At 42.1% G+C, this 22,402-nt stretch overlaps 1 protein-coding gene across 3 annotated transcripts in view; it reads right to left on the bottom strand.

The window, feature by feature from the left end:
• PTK2 (protein tyrosine kinase 2) overlaps positions 1-1,659 on the bottom strand; it is a 161,894-nt gene extending 160,235 nt beyond the window's left edge. For all 3 annotated transcript variants that reach the window (XM_075270076.1, XM_075270078.1, XM_075270077.1), the window contains exon 1: positions 1,546-1,659. The gene's annotated coding sequence lies outside the window, so the exon portion shown is untranslated. The remainder of the gene's footprint in view (positions 1-1,545) is intronic.
• Between the last annotated feature and the right edge of the window lie 20,743 nt (positions 1,660-22,402).

Below are 22,402 nucleotides of genomic sequence, written 5' to 3'. Positions count from 1 at the left end.
CTAGGGGTACGAGGCACAAATCAAACTGAGGGCGATAGAGTCATCCCTACATGTGATCCCTACATGTGATCCCTACAGGCTCGGGAACATAAAAGTGAGAAAATCAACAACTAAAGCAGCGCCAAGGAATAAAATGGTCGGACAATTCCCCAAGTTGGGTCGGCTTGGTTATACCGGGAGCAGTGAGAGAGCGGAGGATGAAAGTGTCCTGGGCACCATACCCCTCGGCTGCCATATGTCCCCCCACTCCTGGGCACCAGCCATCTCTTCCGTCATATGCCCCCTACCCCTGGGCACCACCCATCTCGTCCGCCATGTGCCCACCAACCCGGGGCACCAACACTCTCAGCCGCCACATTCCCCCAATCCCAGGCACCAGCCCTCTCAGCTGTCACATGCCAAGGTAACCACACACCCCCACCATTATAGACATGAGATTGCGGGCAGGTTCGCTGGCACATACGGTATAGATCGGGCACCTCTGGCCCCCCACCACTGGTTCCTCCGGTCACTAATGCCACATTAAACTACGTAACAAGGTCAGGGCTGGAAAAGAAGTAAATACTGATCCGTGTAATGAGGCGAGGTTCACATGTAGCCAATACATGTATGTAACACAGGTGGGGCAAGCATGGGCACCACACAACGTAAAAGGGGGGGGGGGGGCGAGAGAGGAAAGCACAACCACGCAACATAATGGGGGATAGGAAATCGCAACCACGCAATGTAAATGGGGGGGTTAGAGGAAAACGTTACCATGCAACATGAAGGGGTGGAGGAAATCGCAACCATGCAAATTAAAGGGGGGTGGAGGAAATCGCAACTGCAACAAAATAATTTAAAGGGGGGGGATGGAAATCACAACATAAAGGAAGGGGGAAGGAAATTGCAACCATGCAACGTAAAGGGGAGGTAGGAAAAGTGCAACAACTCAACGTAAAGGGGGAGGAAATCGCAACAACGTAAAGGGGGAAGAAATCGCAACAACGCAAAGGGGGAGGAAATCGCAACAACGCAAAGGGGGAGGAAATCGCAACAACGCAAAGGGGGAGGAAATCGCAACAACGCAAAGGGGGAGGAAATCGCAACAACGCAAAGGGGGAGGAAATCGCAACAACGCAAAGGGGGAGGAAATCGCAACAACGCAAAGGGGGAAGAAATCGCAACAACGCAAAGGGGGAGGAAATCGCAACAACGTAAAGGGGGAGGAAATCGCAACAACGTAAAGCGGGAGGAAATCGCAACAACGTAAAGGGGGGAGGAAACCGCAACAACGTAAAGGGGGGAGGAAATCGCAACAACTAAACGTAAAGTGGGGGGGATCACAAACGCACTACATGGGCATTGCAGGTAAGGATATGGGGGCACCGCTCACCTCAGGGGTACAGCTGGCTTTACATGTGAGGGGTCTTCAGGACACTGTGCAGGGCTGTGAGGAGCACACCGGGCACTGCTACATCCCGCCCCTGCACACACACAATAGCCCTCCCTGTATCCCAGCACTTATCCAACTCTCGCAGACTTCTCCCCCTCCCCGCTGCTCACCTCCTGCTCGGCCTCGTCCCTGCCCGCAGCCCCGGGATCCCGTCACTCAGCCACGGCCGCCTCCTCTTCACTGACCCCGCTGCGCGCGCCCGTCACACACTGACCCTCCGCATCGGGAACCCGCTCCTTCCAGCGAGACCCGCCTACTCAGGACATCTCCGCTAGGATTGGAGGAATCCGTCCTAAGCCCCGCCTATTCACTCTCAGCCCTTCATTCTTCGGCCCACACCACGCCTTCTTTTCCTGGAGGACCACGCCCCCTTCCTGGTGTGATTGTCTCTACTGTCATACTCCGCTCATTTCCGCCATAGCCCCGCCCCTTCCATAGGGAGCTCCCATCTCCTCCTGGTGACGTCATGGGCCTGGAAGGACACACCCTCTCTTCCCTTCTCCTCCTAAAAATGGCGGGCTGTGGTCTGACAGGACTGACATGGAGAGAGCCGAGGTGTCTCCTGTCATAGTGTCCTCAGTAGCAGCTCTGTGCTGCCGGCTCTTTGGCTCTACTACTGAATAAAACTGTGAAAACCATTAAAGTAAATGACAGAGATAACAATAATATAATAATAAAGATAATTCCTGACAATGAGAGAATATAATAAATACAAACTACTAATAATATTCACATACACTATGGCTTCCATCTATAACGGTGCCTCACATATACTATGGACTCCATCTATAACGGTGCCTCACATACACTATGGCCTCCATCTGTAACGGTGCCTCACATACACTATGGCTTCCATCTGTAACGGTGCTTCACATACACTATGGCTTCCATCTATAACGGTGCCTCACATACACTATGGCCTCCATCTATAATGGTGCCTCACATACACTATGGCCTCCATCTATAACGGTGCCTCACATACACTATGGCCTCCATCTATAACGGTGCCTCACATACACTATGGCTTCCATCTATAATGGTGCCTCACATACACTATGGCTTCCATCTATAATGGTGCCTCACATACACTATGGCCTCCATCTATAACGGTGCCTCACATACACTATGGCTTCCATCTATAATGGTGCCTTACATACACTATTGCTTCCATCTATAATGGTGCCTCACATACACTATGGCCCCCATCTATAAGGTGCCTCACATACACTATGGCCCCCATCTATAAGGTGCCTCACATACACTATGGCCTCCATCTATAACGGTGCCTCACATACACTATGGCCTCCATCTATAACGGTGCCTCACATACACTATGGCCTCCATCTATAACGGTGCCTCACATACACTATGGCCTCCATCTATAAAGGTGCCTCACATACACTATGGGTCAGGTTCTGTCATTTTGGTGGCATGAATACTGCGTGCTGCCATAGTCTTATATTAAAAGTAGCCAAAACTTTGGTGTAATGGCCGAAATCAGATGTGAACAAAACCTAAACCCCCCTTTTAACGGCTGCACTTGCCCCTTCATGTGCATTTGTGTCAGGAGGTGAAGGGTTTACCCCCTAGGTGAGGAGATGGGTGCAGATATTGGGCCTCCATCTTGTTCTGCACCCTGCTCCACAATTTTTACGAAAGTGGGGCAGAGACCAAGCCAGGCTGAGACGTCCCCGTACAAATGGACGATAACTCACGCCAGAAAACTGAATTATGACTGAAATCTGCATCAGCCAAAGACTTAATTTATGGGGCATTTTTTTGGTCTGGAACCTGAGGCGAAGGCCGCCTCAGGTTCCGGACCAAAACCCAGGTAGCCGCGACTGAACGCCGATGCACTGCATTAGCATCCAGCCACGCACTCCGCTCCAGATTAGGCCCAATGAATGGGCGTAGTCAGGAGGGAGTGTCTTCAGCCTGAATTGGGAGGCGACTCAGCCTGAAGAACAAACACCTCGCTTCTTTTTTCCAGGAGCCGGAAGAAATGGCTCAATGATTTCAATGGGAGCCATCTTTTTGGTTAGAATTTTGAGACATATACAGCCTGACCAAAAATTTCCGTGTGAACTTGCCCCCTCCCCCCCGGTATGACTCCATGTTGGCTACAGTGGGACACTTGGGTTAGGCCAGGGTGAAGGTGTGCTGTATAAGAAGCGGCCTGCGCTCATTTCCGGATAGTTGGCACGTGGACTCTGTTCGGTTTAGTCCGTATGCATTGGGCAGGGGGACAGCTAATTTTTGTTGGCTTAATTTGAGCAAGAATTTTTCAACACAAGCCATGCCATCTTATACTGAGAATCCACAACACGTCTAAGAAGTCTAAAAATTCCAGCCCAAGCTAGGTGCAAAGATGTCCCATATTGCACCAAAGATGTCATTTATATCCTTGTCTAGTCGTAACCTGGGTAGTAAATCTGGGCCCTGGTCTGCATTTGGCCCGATGCACAGAAAACTTAAGAAGGGCTTCTGTGGACCCTGGAGATTTACCAACACTTTTGGGAGTCCAAGAGGTATCCCCCTTTTTATATGACCAATAGGACATGCGGGGAGAGTTAGCAAGTATGTTTACACAGATGGGGACCATATGGATCGGCTGTATAGTATCTGTCTGCTGCCGTACAGGAGCTGACAAGTGATGAAAGTATACAGATATTTTCCCCTTGAAGCAATACTTCTGTAGAGTATGTTCACACGTGGCAGATTTGTTGCATATTCATGAACCTAACATACAGCCGTCCAGCAATCACATGCAGAAGTAAACTTGGCAGCCCTGGCCATCTTGAGCCTTGGTACGTCACATGGGACTCCTGTTCGATCTTTTGCTTTGTGTGGCCATCCTTGGCTGCTTAGGTTTGCACCGAGGGGGTCAAAGTGTCTTATGTGACTGATGAAGGTGCAAGAGGTGGTCCGCAACTTTCTTAGATATTTTCCTCAGACAAGCTATAATCTAATGACTGTACCAAATTTACATAATTGTCACATCCCCGCCCCTATTAGCATATCATATACTCTACATTACCCCAAGGCAAGGGGGCAACAATGAACACAGCAAAAATAAAACATACTCTGTTCTCTGTCCCGAGGACGGGAGGACTATTCACGATAAAAATACAGGGATTCGGCAAAAATATCTTTACTGTGAGAACTAGGAAGAATTACTGCAGCATTTGTCGTATGGTCAGCTAAGACTTGGAGATGTCCTTTAAATTTTAACATTTGCCCCATGAATCCTTGAAGCATAAAGAACATCAGCCCTCTAGGCATATGGGAATAAGGAGCCAGAGGTAATAAAACGAGGCATGGGCCTGAGTATGGATCCTGCTTATAAACGCTCCATCAGGAGGAGGCGTTGTGGGGGGGAAATGAGGAGAGATTATTTTGTGATCATTATTTATTGAATATACCGTCAACACAAGGTGGAAGTTTTCATGTGCAAGGTCAGCGCCGACGGCGAGGCTCACTCAGCGGAACCCGCACGGCACAAGATGAGATGAACTCTCAGAAGGCAAAAATGCAGACGTGTCATCCAATGACATCATCTATTAGAGATTTTTTTAGAAATAGTTTTTAAAATTCAGACTATTTGTTTCATTTAAAGGAATTCTACCATTAAAATCAAATTTTTTTCCTTGTTGACACGTAGGAATAGCCTTAAGAAAGGCTATTCTTCTCCTACCTTTAGATGTCTTCTCTGCACCGCCGTTTGGAATAAATCGCAGTTTTTGTGTGTATGCAAATGAGTTTTCTCACAGCACTGGAGGCGGGCCCCAGCGCTCAAACAGCACTGGGGGCGTCCCCAATGCTATGAGAGAACTCTCCAGCGCCGCCTCCATCTTCTTCAGGAGCAGCCTCTTCATGTGTCTTCTTCCGGAACTGGGATCAAACTTCTAGGCCTCGGGCAGAGCCGACTGCGCATGGCTGCAGGCCACAAGAAAATGGCCGCTTGCTTACTGTTTTGTTAATTTTTTGTTACCTATTTAACACATTGGGTCAAGTTTTTGTCATAAGCACATTTGGGGCAAATGCCAGTTGGTTTTGGGATAGGCAACAAACGTGGTCAGAGGACAAGCCAAAGTCAGGGCAGGCAGAGTTCATTCATCACGGTAAGCAGGCCAAAGGATAGGACAGGGAGAGTTAATTTATAATGGTATACAGGCCAAAGGTCAATAATGTCAATAAAGTAAATAGACTGGGATCAGCGCAATACCAAAAAAAGTAAAGAGCCTTTCAGTCCCCTGTTTTCCTCATCCATGGTCAGACCCCCATTGATTTGGCACTTATCCCCTACCTTGTAGATACCTTAACAAACAACCTACTACTGGAATTTTCTTCAAGACTCCAAGAATGGAAGCCCTAACCCCGGTGTGAGCGGTCCTTAGGGCTAGAGGAATAACCAGAGATAACACAATGCTATGTGCACTAATTATACTATGTGTATGCAGTGGATTTCGGCTTTTAGTTGTGGTCAGGAGCTCGGCACAGAATTGTATGTTGGTTTAGATTACACATTATCCAGTCCAGGTTTGTGGTTAGCCACATAGGTGCAGGCCTAGGGAGGCAGAGCTGCAGGGTCTTCAGGAACTCGCAGGAGGAAAAAGTTGCCTGACAATTGCAAAACTTTAGATATGTTGGGATTCTTGCTATCATTGCAACTTGCCTGTGACTGTCTCCATAGATAAATATTGCAGGCGATATTGAAGGTTTCATTTGGGTTGATGGCATGAATTTTAGTGCAATTTCTGGGTGACCAAAAGTAAATCCAGAGCTCTAGACTGACCTAGCACCAGTATTGTCATGTGTGACCCACTTCTATTCTATTATGTACATACATCCTATAGACTTTGTGTGTTTTGTGTTGTTTCTAAATTCTCAGATTTGGGTATTGGAGGCTGCATAGGTGTGGTTACGGAGGACTACAGTGCTGATCTTATTACTTATATAGAAGCAGAGCTGCATGCACTGTCCACCCACTAGCAGCTTCTGGCATATGGAGGCTGCTAGAACAGATGGTCTGTGTGGGGTTCGGGGTGTTGGGCCCCAACAGATCATTTACTGATGACGTAACCTGTGGATAGGTTTTCAGTATGAAAATTCCATTTGGGTCCAGAGAACTCCTTTAACATACCCTACCTTTGGTGACCACAGTGTTCCCATAAGATATGCTAAGTTCAGCTGATACATGGACTGTTTCCCAACCATGGCCATGTGAATCCAACCTAACAGTGTCAACTACGGCGCCTCGTAGCCAGTCATCCCCCAATTCCAAGTACTGTGCCACCTAACTGATTTGACTCTGGGCCACTGCCAAGGGCATAGCGTAATTGTGTCCCCGGCTTTCACCCTTTAACCAGTGTACGGAGATCTGGGCTTTGCCATGGGGAGACTATTAGGTTGCTACCAGAACCTCTCCTATTGGTTTAAGTATAGCAGACAGCCAAAAATCCAGACAGATGCTGGTGCTGAACGCTAGAGGGACAAGCAAAAAAAATCCTCAAGAATGGGCCAAAGGTCTATAGCAGGCAGCAGGGTATCATGGTCGTCAACTAACTCAAGAGTCAGGGTAGGCAGCTCAGATCTACAAGTCGCGTACAGGCAGATGTCATACACCAATAGGCAGCAGAAGAGAGTAGGCCAAGGTCATGGTCAATAATGGGAATCCAGTGATAAAATCTTCACAAAACTCTAGAACACCAGATGTAATATTGCTCATGAGCTGTAGCAGATATAATAGGCCAGGGCTCCTGGGACTGTCTGGAGTGGCCCTCAGGTGTGTCCTATAGCCTTCAAGTGACGGGAAGGAAGGGCACGGCTGTCCTAAGAGCTTGACCAGGTCCAGCAGGTGGAGGAAATATTCCCCAATGTGTAGTGTCAGAAACTGCACAGTGTGAACCAAAGTAAGGCTGAAGCCCCACGTTGAGGAAACACAACTTCTTTTGCTGCAGATTTTGCTGCATTTTTTTCGAGCCAAACCTAGGAGTGGCTACAAAACTTATGGGAAATATATAGTGAGTTCTTATACTTGCACCTTCTGCTCAATCCACTCCTGAGTTTGGCTAAAAAAACTGCACCAAAATCTGCAACAAAAAAAAGCTGTTTTTTCTGCAACGTGGGGCTTCAGCCTAAGCCGGCAACTGAGTATACAGGGAGAGATAGTACGCCGGAATTACACAAGATCACTCATGGCTTGTAAACCTGCAACACAACTTCACCATTTCCCTATTGGTAAAAAAAAAAAGTGGCCAGTGTTGTTGCAAAAATTCTGACAAAGTCAATGTATCCCAGCTAACACTTCAAGAATCTGAACTGAACCGGCCAAGGATCTGAAAGAGAAGCCATCCCCTGTCAGGCAGAGCAGACATGGGGATATCCAGTGTCTCACCCCATAACTGGACCCGATTGGAATCTGAGCTGAGTCTGGTTCAGTAATGATAGGGATTCCTGCACCCTGACCACAATGTGGCTGGCACCCAGCTTGGAACTGCCCACAGATCAGGAACGATTAGACTCCGCCATACTGATGGATCATGAGGCTGGCTGCGGAGGCGTTCATAGTCTCAATTTAAAGAGTTCCAGATAATTGTACTGAACACAAAGAGGTTGTTATCCCACCACCTCCGAGGCACACAGATATTTCATTGTCCGCTTCAACTTTTCGCCTTTGCAATCCCTGACGTGCAAAATAAACTTTAAGCCCTGGTTGTATTGTAGTGGGGGGAGGAGAAATCCAAGGCTTAGTGTTCATATTGTCTACAGTCACTTATGTATAGAGGCAGCCAGGAGCCATTTAAAGGAGAAGTTCATTTAGACTTGTTGTTAGATTCCCTAATCAAAACCAATAGGAAGGGGGCGCAAGAGAGTATTATAATGAATTAACCCCTAACAAAAATGGCTTAGGGCAGGATCATTTTATATACATTAAAAACAAATTACAGACCGAAAAATTGCATGGATGACGCTGAAGATTGCCCTGGAGAAATGGACACCTAAGTAGCAGAAAGGCCTTGCTCCAGTAAGTTGGGACTATCACTATGATTGATTTGATTTTCAATGGTAAAGTGCAAATGACTTTAATTGATATATGTAATGCAGATAAGTGTATATATTTCCATTGTTGTGCTGCCCCCTAGTGGCCAAGCTACATTACTGACTGATATTGTATTACAGTACATGCAGTAGGACCTTTGATCACATGTCCCCACTGTTCAGGTCCATAAGATAGAAAACAGAGCAGAGGGGCTGCGAAAAGGAGAGACCATAATACCTGACACTGCTAGGGGGTAGTGGGTCATAACATCAGGAGGGAAATGGTTTCCGGTCTCCGGTCCAATTATTTGTTCTAATGAACATAACACAATTATCAACCTGAAATGTCAGAAGATAATAATTCTATGGAAGAAAAGAGATTCCCATCACATCCAGGTCAGGACTCTAATAATACCGTCGACAGATGGAGAATGTCTACTACCTGACCTTACATATAAATCATCCATGAGGGCGTGAGCTAGAAAATATTCCTATAATCCTATCATCAATTTATCAAATCATTCTAATGTATATAGATAGATAGATAGACAGATAGATAGATAGATACTGTATATATATAGAGAGAGAGAGAGAGAGAGAGAGAGAAAGATATCTATATTTATATATAAATATATATGTATATATATATATATATATATATATATATATATATATGAAGGTACTGAACTGTGTGAATACTGACAGCAGGAAGTAATAATCAAAGTATACAAAATATATATACTGTAACCCTACCGCACCCAGAATGTAACACAGATAAGAGCAGGAGAGGTGTGTGCTGTGCAAACTCAGCTCAGCACATTCCTGTCTATGGGAGGCAGTATTATAGTAGTTATATTATTGTATATAGGAGCAGTATTATAGTAGTTATATTCTTGTACATAGGAGTAGTATTATAGTAGTTATATTCTAGTACATAGGAGTAGTATTATAGTAGTTATATTCTTGTACATAGGAGTAGTATTATAGTAGTTATATTCTTGTACATAGGAGGTAGTATTATAGTAGTTATATTCTTGTACATAGGAGCAGTATTATAGTAGTTATATTCTTGTACATAGGAGTAGTATTATAGTAGTTATATTCTTGTACATAGGGGGCAGTATTATAGTAGTTATATTCTTGTATATAGGAGTAGTATTATAGTAGTTATATTCTTGTACATAGGAGGTAGTATTATAGTAGTTATATTCTTGTATATAGGAGTAGTATTATAGTAGTTATATTCTTGTACATAGGAGTAGTATTATAGTAGTTATATTCTTGTACATAGGAGCTAGTATTATAGTAGTTATATTCTTGTACATAGGAGTAGTATTATAGTAGTTATATTCTTGTACATAGGAGTAGTATTATAGTAGTTATATTCTTGTACATAGGAGTAGTATTATAGTAGTTATATTCTTGTACATAGGAGTAGTATTATAGTAGTTATATTCTTGTACATAGGAGTAGTATTATAGTAGTTATATTCTTGTACATAGGGGGCAGTATTATAGTAGTTATATTCTTGTACATAGGAGTAGTATTATAGTAGTTATATTCTTGTACATAGGAGGTAGTATTATAGTAGTTATATTCTTGTATATAGGAGTAGTATTATAGTAGTTATATTCTTGTACATAGGAGTAGTATTATAGTAGTTATATTCTTGTACATAGGAGCTAGTATTATAGTAGTTATATTCTTGTACATAGGAGTAGTATTATAGTAGTTATATTCTTGTACATAGGAGTAGTATTATAGTAGCTATATTCTTGTACATAGGAGGTAGTATTATAGTAGTTATATTCTTGTATATAGGAGTAGTATTATAGTAGTTAAATTCTTGTACATAGGAGGCAGTATTATAGTAGTTATATTCTTGTACATAGGAGGTAGTATTATAGTAGTTATATTCTTGTATATAGGAGTAGTATTATAGTAGTTATATTCTTGTACATAGGAGCAGTATTATAGTAGTTATATTCTTGTACATAGGAGTAGTATTATAGTAGTTATATTCTTGTACATAGGAGTAGTATTATAGTAGTTATATTCTTGTACATAGGAGTAGTATTATAGTAGCTATATTCTTGTACATAGGAGTAGTTTTATAGTAGTTAAATTCTTGTACATAGGAGGCAGTATTATAGTAGTTATATTCTTGTACATAGGAGTAGTATTATAGTAGCTATATTCTTGTACATAGGAGCAGTATTATAGTAGTTATATTCTTGTACATAGGAGTAGTATTATAGTAGTTATATTCTTGTACATAGGGGGCAGTATTATAGTAGTTATATTCTTGTACATAGGAGTAGTATTATAGTAGTTATATTCTTGTACATAGGAGTAGTATTATAGTAGTTATATTCTTGTACATAGGAGGTAGTATTATAGTAGTTATATTCTTGTACATAGGAGCAGTATTATAGTAGTTATATTCTTGTACATAGGAGCAGTATTATAGTAGTTATATTCTTGTACATAGGAGCAGTATTATAGTAGTTATATTCTTGTACATAGGAGTAGTATTATAGTAGTTATATTCTTGTACATAGGAGCAGTATTATAGTAGTTATATTCTTGTACATAGGACCAGTATTATAGTAGTTATATTCTTGTACATAGGAGCAGTATTATAGTAGTTATATTCTTGTACATAGGACCAGTATTATAGTAGTTATTTTCTTGTACATAGGAGCAGTATTATAGTAGTTATATTCTTGTACATAGGAGCAGTATTATAGTAGTTATATTCTTGTACATAGAAGCAGTATTATAGTAGTTATATTCTTGTACATATGAGGCAGTAGTATTGTATTCAATTGGTATTATAGAGTCTTTGAGAATACAACTGTATTAGTGTAAATATTAATGGCATACTATTATTTATGTACTGTGTTCTTCTTATACATGTATCATGATAGTGTTATGGAAATGTCCTGCACTGTTATTAGGCACCCATATTGGCAATAACGTCCAAAATAGAATAATCCAGCATCAACATTCCTTTTAAATAAAACTTAGCTTTTATTTGTGAAAAACATATCACCTTCCATAAAATTCAATGTAACTCGAATGATGGCAGAGAGAAAAAATATAAAGAACGTCTGGCGACGCGTTTCGGGGCGTTAACGCTGCCCCTTCATCATAGGTTACTTACCTATTACCTCATTGGAATAAAAGGACACGTGAGTGAGCTGATACAATTTTTTCTACTTGAGTTTATCCATATTGGCAATAGTACAATAGTACAGGAGTATTTGTCCACTTTTTTGGTCAGCAGTTGGATGAGTTTTCTTGGTATCCACATCAATGGTAATGTTTAACTTGCATCAACGGCATCCTAGGTTTCTGTTCATCCTCCTACACTTGTCCTGGCCTCTGGGGCCCTTTATAAGAATTTATGATGTGAATGGCCCCATTGCAGTGATATTTTGTGGTATACTTGTCATATGTACAGACAATTGAATGACAATAGTAATGATTTTTCACAGAGAAATTGATTAGATATTTAATATAATTTCCCCTCAAACAATAACACTACAGTCTAGAGGAACATTCAGGTTTTATTACTGGTTCAGCGTCAGGAGAAGAGGCATTGATGATATAAAGTGACGTTGCCCTTTAGGCCGGGGCCCCACATAGTGTAAACACCGCGTTTGCAAAATCTGCAGTGTTTTATGGTACTTGCAAAGTGTATGAGATTCTGGCTAATCCCTTCCACACATTGCAGAAAAAAATCCAGGAAAGCTGACGGTTTCCATATTGGTAGAATTGAAGCAGAAAGAGGAAAACTTTGCAGACTTTCTTTGCGAAGCGCTGCGGGAAAAAAACGTGATGCATTTCTGCCGCGGTTTTTCAACAACACTGTTTGGCTGCAGCCCGCTATATGGGGCCTTAGCCTAAAACTGCTTTCCTGCATGTGTGCGCTATTGTAGGAAATCACTCGAGGCTACTAATAAATTACTACAATGCCCTTCACAATTTATTACAATACATATTGGATTACCTGTCCCTGGATTGCTTTAAGTTTGTCTTCAGACATGACCCTGAGCTTCAGGAAAAGAAATCTTCATAGGGTAATAGAAGCTGTAAGGGATGTATATTGGATTGTGATATTTGAGCCGGCTCACAAACAGCTGTGTAACTGCTGTACAATCCGACTTCTACTTGATCCACCTCCGTCTGGTTGATTATTTTTTTTTTTGGTAAGAAAGCAGAGAATAGAAAACTGAGAATGAGCCCTGCTGCAAAGAAACAGGAGAAAGTCTTAAAATTCTGGATTTTTGTTAGCTCACTACAATCCATTAAACTCCCAGTAAACCTGAATTCCAGATTTTGCAAGTTAAAGAGGACCTTTCATCACTTTTGGGCACATGCAGTGTTATATACTGCTGAGCTCAGCGCACTGTCGGCTTTCCCGATCCGTGCCCGGTGTAAAGCGCTATCGGTCCCGGGACCGTAGGGCTTTACAGTCAGAAGGGCGTTTCTGACCATTAGCCAGAGACGTCCTTCTGCCTCGCGGCGCCAATCGCGCTGTGCTGTGGAGCGGGGAGGAACTCCCCCTCCCGCTCCTGATAATGCTAGTCTACGGACAAGCTGTGTGAGCAGTATATAACACTGCATGTGCCCAAAAGTGATGAAAGGTCCTCTTTAAGCAAATATTTCATAAGCATAGATCAATTGTTCACAAAATTTGCTAAGAAACATTCTTGATGAAAGTTCCGACTATCAGTCACATCTTCCTGCACAATAATACAACTACTATAATACTGCTCCTATATACAAGAATATAACTACTATAATACTACTCCTATGTACAAGAATATAACTACTATAATACTGCTCCTATGTACAAGAATATAACTACTATAATACTACTCCCATGTACAAGAATATAACTACTATAATACTGCTCCTATGTACAAGAATATAACTACTATAATACTACATTCTATGTACAAGTATATAACTACTATAATACTGCTCCTATGTACAAGAATATAACTACTATAATATTGCTCCTATGTACAAGAATATAACTACTATAACACTGCTCCTATGTACAAGAATATAACTACTATAATACTACCTCCTATGTACAAGAATATAACTACTATAATACTGCTCCTATGTACAAGAATATAACTACTATAATACTGCTCCTATGTACAAGAATATAACTACTATAATACTGCTCCTATGTACAAGAATATAACTACTATAATACTACTCCTATGTACAAGAATATAACTACTATAATACTGCCTCCTATGTACAAGAATATAACTACTATAATACTACCTCCTATGTACAAGAATATAACTACTATAATACTACTCCTATGTACATGAATATAACTACTATAATACTGCTCCTATGTACAAGAATATAACTACTATAATACTGCTCCTATGTACAAGAATATAACTACTATAATACTACTCCTATGTACAAGAATATAACTACTATAATACTACCTCCTATGTACAAGAATATAACTACTATAATACTACTCCTATGTACATGAATATAACTACTATAATACTGCTCCTATGTACAAGAATATAACTACTATAATACTGCTCCTATGTACAAGAATGTAACTACTATAATACTACACCTATGTACAAGAATATAACTACTATAATACTGCTCCTATGTACAAGAATATAACTACTATAATACTACTCCTATGCACAAGAATATAACTACTATAATACTACTCCTATGTACAAGAATATAACTACTATAATACTGCCTCCTATGTACAAGAATATAACTACTATAATACTGCCTCCTATGTACAAGAATATAACTACTATAATACTACTCCTATGTACAAGAATATAACTACTATAATACTACCTCCTATGTACAAGAATATAACTACTATAATACTGCTCCTATGTACAAGAATATAACTACTATAATACTGCTCCTATGTACAAGAATATAACTACTATAATACTACTCCTATATACAAGAATATAACTACTATAATACTACTGCTATGTACAAGAATATAACTACTATAATACTACTCCTATGTACAAGAATATATCTACTATAATACTGCTCCTATGTACAAGAATATAACTACTATAATACTACCCCTATGTACAAGAATATAACTACTATAATACTGCTCCTATGTACAAGAATATAACTACTATAATACTACTCCTATGTACAAGAATATAACTACTATAATACTACTCCTATGTACAAGAATATAACTACTATAATACTACTCCTATGTACAAGAATATAACTACTATAATACTACCTCCTATGTACAAGAATATATCTACTATAATACTGCTCCTATGTACAAGAATATAACTACTATAATACTACTCCTATGTACAAGAATATAACTACTATAATACTGCTCCTATGTACAAGAATATAACTACTATAATACTACTCCTATGTACAAGAATATAACTACTATAATACTACTCCTATGTACAAGAATATATCTACTATAATACTGCTCCTATGTACAAGAATATAACTACTATAATACTACCCCTATGTACAAGAATATAACTACTATAATACTACCTCCTATGTACAAGAATATAACTACTATACTACTACCTCCTATGTACAAGAATATAACTACTATAATACTACTCCTATGTACAAGAATATAACTACTATAATACTGCTCCTATGTACAAGAATATAACTACTATAATACTACCTCCTATGTACAAGGATATAACTACTATAATACTACTCCTATGTACAAGAATATAAGTACTATAATACTACTCCTATGTACAAGAATATAACTACTATAATACTACACCTATGTACAAGAATATAACTACTATAATACTACTCCTATGTACAAGAATATAACTACTATAATACTACCCCTATGTACAAGAATATAAGTACTATAATACTACTCCTATGTACAAGAATATAACTACTATAATACTGCTCCTATGTACAAGAATATAACTACTATATTGATGATCCCTATGGTAAATGCTTTACATTTCTGATTATTATAACATGGATATCTCATACATTACAGACATCTTCTCGTATCCTTCAGATTCTTGACGTTTTCCTTGTAGAGAATATAATCAGCGGTGAAGTCCAGAGCCACGAAACACAATTATACTGGCTGAGAGATTTTAATGGTCCAATTTCTCGCTTATCAAAGAAAGCCACTGAAGCCGAATTGTTGCTGGCACGTCACGCCACAGCCCATTAACATCATATGCTGGCCTGTCCTTATTGATCGGTAATCAGCTCTGGTAACAGCTCAATGTCTCATTGTGTCTAATTACCCCGTGGGCCTATTAAATGTAACCAAATTAGAACATTAAATTAGACTTTTTTTCGACCATTCCTTGGGAATCCATCACTTCTATGTCCTAGCGCTGTCCTATTATTCTGCAGTGTTCAATTACATCCTAATATTTCTTGCCAATGAAGGTTTGCTACAATGTATCCGATCTAAACAACCCTCTCAGCTGCACACACTAAAAGCACAAATCTCTCTCCTGTCCTGATTGTTTGTTACAATGTATCAGCGTAGGTGTAATGTATCAGTCTAGAGTTCAGAATGTTTACATCACTGACAGTTGTCTACACTGGCTAGAACTGTAACATGCTCAATAAGAGTTTTCATTGTGTATGGGTGTTCAAGCTTATTTACAGGAGGGGAGTCATGGGGGTGGCGGCCCCTAGCTCAATGACTTTGTGGGGCCCAACCTGAGACTGCCGCAAACACAGGCACTGCAGTCAGAAAGACACCGATACAGTTGAAATAAATGGTAGACGAAGACTCTGCAGCCAACAAGGCAAGAAAAGACGATTGTGAGCCCTGTGTCAAGCCAGTATCTTCCATTATATGGTGCTTGTGTGGTGGTAATATAAGTTAATATAAGTATGACAGGGTTGGGTCCCTCTTGGAGTTGTTTGGCTCCCTATGCTGAACCCTTAGCTGAACTCTGGTCATACATTGGCACATATCTGAAGTTGCCCTCTTGCCAAGGTATAACTCTCTATATTATGTACCTGAGACCACCAGGACAAAAAAGTACTGTCAAGGACTGCTGCAGGCCGACATCTCTAGGTGTATGGGGGTCCTCAGTGGGAAGAGTCATACTGGGGCCCGACTACCCCACCCTATGCTTTAAAGGGGTACAGCAGGTTAACTCAGTTTGTAATGACCACCCCAAGTGCCACCCAGGCATCTAGAGCTGGTTTCTGCCCTGGCTGCGGGTTCTAGGGATTATTTCCATGTTCAAGTTTTTACATGCAGTTTTTAAAGGGGTTTCAATGCCTGGGGTCATTTTATGATATTGATAACCTATCAGATTGGTGGTGGTCCAAGACCCTGATCCGGCACAGATCAGCTGGCATGTCCAACGGAGCCAGAAGTCGAGGGAACCGTTCACTGTATATCAACGCTAAAGTCACATGAATGTGGCCAGAGCTATCAGGGACCAATACCAGTGTGCCTACATATGATCATGAATAAATTCTAGAGAAAAAAATATTCTGAAATTGCCATCTGTTAAAAAGGTTTGTCTGGTTTACACCCCCTTCCTATGCCAGGACATGTAATCTGTTGGAACTGGCAACAGCATGGTTAAACAGCCAGGAATGTTTATTGCAGCGCTGTATGCACTGTACCATGCTTAATAGGATCAGAGGTGTATATAGTAGTGAGGGGCCCCATAGTGTGGATTGAGTCGGACTCTGTCATGTGCTAGTTTCTACGCTCTTAAGTCTTATCCACCTGGGGCAGGTTTGTCTGCTGCATCCCTTTGCAGGATCCCTTGTGTTACGTCTTATACTCTTGTATGTTACATAGTTACATAGTACAGTGTTGGCCAAAAGTATTGGCACCCCTGCAGTTCTGTCAGATAATCCTCGCTGTCCCCCAGATAATGATTACAAGCACAAACTCTTTGGTAATATCTTCATTTATTTTGCTTGCAATGAAAAAACACAAAAGAGAATGAAAAAAAAAGTCACATCATTGATCATTTTAAAACAAAACTCCAGAACTGGTGCGGACAGAAGTATTGGCGCCCTCAGCCTAATACTTGGCAGCACAACCTTTAGACACAATAACTGCGCACAACCGCTTCCGCTAACCAGCAATGAGTTTCTTACAAGGCTCTGCTGGAATCTTAGACCCTTCTTCTTTGGCTCCTGCTCGCGGTCCCCCCTGAGATGTGAAGGGGGCCTTCTCCAAACTGCCACCAAGAGATCTCTCCCCCTCCCCCACAGGTGTTCTATGGGATTCAGGGCTGGTCTCATTGCTGCCACTTTAGAAGTCTCCAGGGCTTTCTCTCACCACCATTTTCTAGTGCTGACCTGAAGCGTGTTTTGGGTCCTTGTCCTGCTGGAAGAGCCCTGACCTCTGAGGGAGACCCAGCTTTCTCACACTGGGCCCTACATGATGCTGCACAATGTGTTGGTCGTCTTCAGACTCCATAATGCCATGCACACGGTCAAGCAGTCCAGTGCCAGAGGCAGCAAAGCAACCCCAAACCATCAGGACCCTCCGCCATGTCTGACTGTAGAGGGCGTCTTCTTTTCTTTGAAGGCCTCTTTTTTTCCTGTAAACTCTATGTTGAGGCCTTTTCCTACTTTTGTCTCATCTGACCAGAGAACATTCTTCCAGAACGGTTTTGGCTTTCTCAGGTAAGTTTTGGCAAACTCCAGCCTGGCTTCTGTCTGTGGGTAAGAAGTGGGGTCTTCCTGGGTCTCCTACCATACAGTCCCTTCTCATTCAGACGCTGACACTGGATAGTACGGGGTGACACTGTTGTACCCTCGGACTGCAGGGCAGCTTGGACTTGTTTGGATGTTAGTCGAGGTTCTTTATCCGCCATCCGCACAATCTTGCGTTGAAATCGCTCTTCAATTTTTCTTTTGCGTCCACATCTAGGGAGGTTAGCCACAGGGCCATGGGCTTTACACTTCTTGATGACACTGCGCACGGTAGACACAGGAACATTCAGGTCTTTGGAGATGGACTTGTAGCCTTGAGATTGCTCATGCTTCCTCACAAGTCCTCAGACAGTTCTTTGGTCTTCTTTCTTTTCTCCATGCTCAATGTGGTCACACAAGGACACAGGGCAGAGGTGGAGTCAACTTTAATCCATTTCAACTGGCTGCAAGTGTGATTTAGTTATTGCCACCACCTGTTAGGTGCCTCAGGTAAGTAACAGGTGCTGTTAATTACACAAATTAGAGAAGCATCACATGATTTTTCAAACAGTGCCAATACTTTTGTCCACCCCCTTTTTTATGTTTGCTGTGGAATTATATCCAATTTGGCTTTTTGACAATTCTTTTTGTGGTTTTCCATTGAAGACAAATTAAATGAAGACAATAATATCAAAGAATTTGTGATTGCAATCATTTTCTGGAAGAACACGAGTATTATCTGACAGAATTGCAGGGGTGCCAATACTTTTGGCCAACACTGTAGATGAGGTTGGATGAAGACATCAGTCCATCAAGTCCAACCTATAACCCTACAATCCCTACAGTGTTGATCCAGGGGAAGGCAAAAAAACCCCATGAGGCTCATGCCAATTGCCCCATTTCAGGGGGAAAAAAATCCTTCCTGACTCCAGGGAAGATGTAGGTCATCTACACTAAAATCTATCCTGCCATGTCGCCCCTTCTGCATTCTTTGTCATTTTTGCATTTCTGACATCAGAGAGCCATAACCTATTACTTTTCAGTCAATGCAGTTGTATCAGGGCTTGTGTCTTTGTGGGCTGAGCTGTATTTGTTTCAATGAAACCATTTTAGGGTGAATATAATGTATTGATTAACTTTTCTGGAAAGAATGAAAAATAGCTATTCTACAATATAACAAGAGCTGTAATACAGTACTGTGTAAGAGCCTGTTCACACGGGCACAGAGGGGGCGGATTATGGCGCGTAATCCACATCATAATCCTCCCCCACACAATGGTGGTCTAGGTAGATTACCAGGCTTCTTCTTTTCGTGAGCGCAGAAAAAAGAAGCGGGCTGCCCTTTCTTCAGGCGGATTCCGCGGTTCAGTGAGCCACGGCGTGCGCCAGGCAGCAGCAACCATTCCTTTGAGCCAACTCCGGGGGAGAAGGGAAGCCGCGACCGCGACATTCGTGTCAGGCTGGTTTTGACCCGAGAGTGAAGTATTCCTAAGAGCTTTGGATAGGTACATAAATAAAGATGCTATAAATAAGAACAATTTCAAACATTGAAGGGTTAATAGTTTATTTCTTGAAGCGAATAAAGAAAAGAGAAATGTCAATCCCATTATTATTTGGTGTGACCTTTGCCCTTTGCCTTCCATCAGTTCTTCTTGGTACTTGCAGACAGTTTTTGGTAGAACTGGGCAGGGAGGTTGTTCCCACCGCCATCTTGGAGAACTAAGCCCGGATCTTCTGTGGATGTAGGCTTGCTCCAATCCGTCTGTCTCTTCGTGTCATCCCAGACAGACTGGATTTCGATGAGATCAGGGCTATATCTGTGTCAGCCATATCCAGGATTCCTTCCAAAAGGGCAAAGGTTATTCCAAATATTGATGCACTGTCCATAGTGTACTTAAGACACCATACTAAAGATTGGTAAGGACTCCATGATCCTCCATATTGTAACCTTGGAAGGTTTGAAGCCTTTTTCTCCATTTGCTCCTGATTGGAAAGCTCATGCAACAGTGATTCAAACTAGACTAACCCTATAGTAGCTCCTTGAAGGATCGCACATATGTGATAATCCCACTGGGGTATTGTATGTTTATGGTCAAGAGTTCCCAAATGTGGCCCATAGGCAATACAATCGGCTTCATGCTATCAGGGGCCCAACTGCAGATTCACCTTATAGATTCATTGAGAGAAGAAGAATTTTGGGATGTGGGTTTGGTCCGAATAAGGTCACTGAGGAGATAAGGACTCCATGTCTATGTGTTGATTCCTTCCCATATTGTCAGGATGTGTGGGTGTCTTATTCATTGGCAGGATACTCTATTACAAGAATTAGATTATCTCTTTATCAAGGAAGTTGCGGAAGCTGAGAGCTCTGCAGAGAGCAAAACACAATACAATATCACTTACCTCCCCGCAACGTCTCAGTGTAATGATCGGTTTATCTGAAGGTCTCGCTGAGATCAGTGATTCACATTTATTTTCTCGTTTTATTAGAAGATAATGGATTTATAATCTGCTCAGCTCCTTCCCTGTCCCCGCATGGCTTTATAAAGCAAATCCTCAGAGACTGCAAACAGTGAACGCTAAAGACACAATAACATCAACGTGGAATGGCCATAAAGACAATAGTGGAGGAGGGGGAATAAACCCGGTCCTAAAGGATCCTGCAAGATGAGGAGATTTGTAGATACTCCAATAATATGTGCATGGAGGCCGATAGACATCTAGGAAGTGATGAAACCATTCATCTACAACAGAATCCCAAATGGTAAATGTACAGAGCAATGAACAATTTTTTTGGTTTCGATCCCTACAATATCAAGTAAATAATAGGGATGAGTCACCTGCTGCACATCCCACAGGTCAAACAAGTAAGTAGAAGTAGAGTAATAGAGCTGAAGTGAAGGAACAATCTGGGATAAATATATGTACACTACTGATATGACCAGCGAGCACACGGAGGTGAGGAGAGTAAGGTGCATTAATAGTTCAGATACAATGGCAACCAGGGGCGTAACTACCGCCATAGCAGCGGAGGCAGCTGCCACAGGGCCCGGGACATTAGGGGGCCCGGTCACAGCCGCTACCGCTGCGTTGTTTTTTTTCTCTTAATAGGCCGTTACTTGCTGAGGCTATTCCAACCGGTAACGGGCCCTATTTACTTACCGATCCTGGCTGGTCCGGGATCGGTAAATGACACCGCGAGCCCCACAAAGACTATTATTATACTTGGAGATTTGTTCGTTCAGGCCCGGGAGAGGTAAGAACCATAAAAAACACTGTTACTTACCTCTCCACGATCCGGGCAGGCCTCAGGCCTAGTTGTCTGACATCTCTGACGTCACATGTGACGTCCGACATCATTGAAGAAGGCCGACAGCATCGGAGCCGGGGGGACAGGTAAGCAACAGTGGTTTTTTTATGTTTTTATTCCCCCGGGTCTCCGACTATTATACTCTGGGGTCTGAAAAGACCCCAGAGTATAATAATTGTTTGTGGGTGTCCACAGTGGGACATAATACTGTGTGCAGGGGCCACTATGGGGGATAATACTGTGTGCAGGGGCCACTATGGGGCATAATACTGTGTGCAGGGGCCACTAAGGGACATAATACTGTGTGCAGGGGCCACTATGGGGTATAATACTGTGTGCAGGGGCCACTATGGGGGATAATACTGTGTGCAGGGGTCACTATGAGGGATAATACTGTGTGCAGGGGACACTATGGGGCATAATACTGTGTGCAGGAGCCACTATGGGACATAATACTGTGTGCAGGGGCCACTATGGGGGATAATACTGTGTGCAGGGGTCACTATGGGGTATAATACTGTGTACAGGGGCCACTATGGGGGATAATACTGTGTGCAGGGGTCACTATGGGGGATAATACTGTGTGCAGGGGTCACTATGGGACATAATACTGTGTGCAGGGGCCACTATGGGGTATAATACTGTGTACAGGGGCCACTATGGGGGATAATACTGTGTGCAGGGGACACTATGGGACATAATACTGTGTGCAGGGGTCACTATGAGGGATAATACTGTGTGCAGGGGACACTATGGGACATAATACTGTGTGCAGGGGACACTATGGGACATAATACTGTGTGCAGGGGTCACTATGAGGGATAGTCAAGGTCTTCGGCGTCGGTGTCGGTCTGGGGGGGAAGGGGCATGTCAAAAGTACGCCACGGGGCCCTGCCATTCCTATTTACACCACT

Source organism: Leptodactylus fuscus, chromosome 4 (assembly GCF_031893055.1).
Source record: "Leptodactylus fuscus isolate aLepFus1 chromosome 4, aLepFus1.hap2, whole genome shotgun sequence".
Taxonomy (NCBI): domain Eukaryota; kingdom Metazoa; phylum Chordata; class Amphibia; order Anura; family Leptodactylidae; genus Leptodactylus; species Leptodactylus fuscus.
Note: the sequence above shows the minus strand (reverse complement) of the source record. Positions and strands in the feature narration are given on the sequence as shown.